Raw genomic sequence first — 3731 nt, 5'->3', positions numbered from 1 at the left:
TTCGCTAATATGTGTCAAGATTTCAGAGGTCAAGATTTCAGAGGCAATTATGCGGGCTGCGGGTGTTGCGGGTCATCAACACCACTCTCACATGCAAAAAAAAAAAACACATTTAAGCCTAATATTAATATTTGGATAAAACTACCATTAAAATCCATCAAAATGATTTAAAGTTTTCATCATGATCTGACTGACAATGTCAGTGTGGGTTCATTCCCGACAGCCTGATGGTGCTGCTGTGTCTCACAGTGCTGCAGTTATCCGATAGATCAGCCTATTCTTCGTACCATGGTGTTGTGCGTTGAAAATATCAGACCTATAAGCTCACAACACGTTGCAACGCGCCGTGTTGTGGGCTTGTATGTCTGCTATTTTCGATACGCAACAACACCGCCATACAAATGAAGCTTTACACAGCTGCTTCACCCAATCAGCGCTGCGTACGGGTGGTTCGCTCGGGAGTAATGATAAACAGAACCGGGGTCCCGAAGTGATAGAATCTGAACCAAGCTGGACGCACTTGACGATAATAAAACCTGTCAAAACCAGAACTCGTATGGGTCGTGGATATTATACAAGCAAGCACAGTGACTGTCTGTCTGCAATGGATAAAGTGTTAGTGGTGAAAGTTGGTGACACACATTTCAGGCAACTAAGGCAAGTAATCAACCTCCCTTGTGCCATAATTCATGTATAACATTAACAAAACTAAACACAAGCTGTAGGCTTTGCATATTAAGGCTGAATGAGATGCAAAGGCCAAAACATGAATTTGTTTATACTGATTTGCGATGTACGGTGTCGCGCAGCAGTTCACTCACACTCACTCATGATTATCTTTAGCCCCATTAAGAACCTCTCACTCCGCTATACAGCTCCGGAGCTGTATAGTGGAGTGAGAGGTACTTAATGGGGCTAGATTATCAAGTCAAGCAGGGCCGGACTGGGACCGAAATTCAGCCCTGGCATTTTGGTCCGAACCGGCCCACCACCCCCCGGGCCGTTTTGTCAACGGGGGGGGGGTCCGTTTTGTATATATATATATACCAAAAAAAAAAAGATTTTTTTTATATATATATATATATATATATATATATATATATATATAGAGAGAGAGAGAGAGAGATACAGAGAGAGATACAGTAAGGTACAAATGCCTCAAAAAGTGCAGTACTTGAGTACATGTACATATTTACTCACCTCTGTAATTTAATGAATGAATCCCAGGATCCATTCTCTTTAGGACTCCTCTTAGGACATGATAATGTCTCCTACAGACTACGGTACTTTACAGGTCACACTTGGACCATTGATATGCAGGAGTAGGCAGCTTTAGCTTTGTAAAAGGTGCGCATGGGCCAGCCAATGTATCACTGCAGTAACGTGACCGTGGCTGTGTCTATTGGTGTCGGAGCAGAATATTTTTTTCTGGCAAATCTTGCCCAGGAGTTTGAACAGCTATACGGGGCACGCAGGGTCTTCTAGTTACATGAATGTATGGCTGAAAATGGGTGAAGTGCTCCTTTAAATGCTCTCATTATTGTAGGCATTGGAATTCCATACTGAGTTACAAAAAGTGGGATAAAAGTGAAAATGTTGTTGTAAATTGTTTAGTTGTATGTACTTTTTAACCTTTTTATTGAAACCTCTAAATGTACAATAGTAGGTTTATAGCATGTCCATACTCATCCATACATAAACTGTGATTTTATTTTTTTCCCACCTATTGTAGTAGCCTACAGTATGCTAGATTTACCACCAAGAGGGGGAAATCATAATTTTACAACAAACAGAAAAAAGTGTACTTTGTATAAAGTATTCACCTCCTTTCCTCACTTCAACTAAACTGTCTGAGCAGCAAACCACTAGAATACACTTCAGTGAGCAATGACCTAGTCCTAGATAGTCCAGCTGAACTGACCTCTGATCTTTTGGCATCTCTGATAGCGGTCCAGGACTGACCATCATCACTGTGGGACACTTTGAAGGATTTGACATAATATGATGTTGAATATGATATGCCCCCCTGGGTGATGATGCCTGTGATAGTCTTAGGACGCTTTAGGTCCACCTGCGTACAAACACAAGTCATTATTTTATTTAGTATATGTCTGTATATGTAACTTTGTTTTGAGTCCTACACAAATGCATTTATTTATTTTTGTCATCATCCTCATCATTATTATTATTCTTATTATCATTATTATTATTATTATTATTATTATTGTAATTATTAGGTCAAGTTTTACAGCTATTATAGTGCACATTGAAAATGCCAAATCTGCTTGTTACATAAGACTTTTTCTTTCTCTTTCCCCCAAAAACATTAGTAGATATTATGTCCAGTTTTTACTATTCTCTATGTTCCTTACCTGCAACCACTGATGTTGATTGTTGGTATCAGGGGACCAGTAGTCACCATTGCCCAGACGGGCATAGTAGGAGTGGTAGGTATAAGGCCATCTAGTAAACTCACTGGAGGCCGTCAGCTGGTCGTTCAACCACGGCCTCTGTTGATACTGTATACCGAGGTAACTGGAACAATCTGCCATGTTCAAATACACAACAGAGGTGAGACCAGAGAGACAGAGAGAGACAAGAAGAGAGACGTTACAATAGAGAGAACACGTGATAACAAGAAGACAGGTCATACAAGCAGCTGAAGACAGCCTGACAGCCAGTGATGTGAACAGTAATGTGATGAAATGGGAGACTGAGGTCAGTTATGCAAACTAATATATCAATGACCTCAACTGAAAGGTCTGTGACTTAATGATTCCATTTTATTATTTTACTATTGTATTTTTAACAGGCATTATAAAAGGTATTTATGTTAGGGCAGCTTTGTGGAGAAGTAAACACTTTAAGTACTAATTGTAAAAGTATGGTCTAATTGGAGCCACGCCCAACCAGTTTTTATTGATGAAGACCTGACAGGTTTGCACTGGTTCTGGGCACCTAAGCTTGTAATACTAGAAATACTTGAGGCCCAGAGATAATGTGTGAGTTTTGGACAAATTCTGTAGTTTTAAAAAAGTTTTGTGAGGCGCAAATGGGCGGGACCTGTATGGAGAGTTGCTGCCTGATCCAAGGGAAAAATAAAAATAAAAAGTATCAGTTTGTAACCTTAATTGGTTTGATAACAATACACATGAAAACGCCTATAACGGTTCAAGGGTTGTAGGCCAAAGCGTGAAGTGACCTCTTATACGTAGCACCAAAATGAAGCCAATTAAAAAATAAATACATTGTCCCAGTCTACTCTACTGGGGATGTTTATGCAAAGTGTCACACCGATTGGATGCTACGTTCATGATGTGTGGTATTTTGTGCAAAATCTGCAGGAGTAGTAGCAAAAAGTGTGTTTTGACGAAAGGGTAAAATGGCGGAAAGTCCTGTCAGGCGAAAACATTGACGGTATGACCCACGCTTCAACAGTTATAGGCCAGTTTGTGAAGCGACCTGTTACAGCGCCACCATGAGACCGAATTGATCATTTGGGGGTAGAAGTTCTTCTCCCTCTACAACACCTACAATCAGCTCAGTAACTACCACACGTCTTAGCTAGCCAAGTTACTCATACACTGAGGTTGTGGTGCTCAGGATCTAACCCAGAACCTTGTGGTCCAAAGGCGGGTGCTCTACCAAATGAGTTACCCAGACAGGTGAATCTCCACAGTATATTTTATGGTAGTTTTAGTTTTTTGTACGGTCAGCGGACAGTTTGCCTC

Source organism: Gymnoscopelus braueri (assembly GCF_963280865.1).
Source record: "Gymnoscopelus braueri genome assembly, chromosome: 4".
Lineage (NCBI taxonomy): Eukaryota > Metazoa > Chordata > Actinopteri > Myctophiformes > Myctophidae > Gymnoscopelus > Gymnoscopelus braueri.
This window is presented reverse-complemented; position numbering follows the sequence as displayed.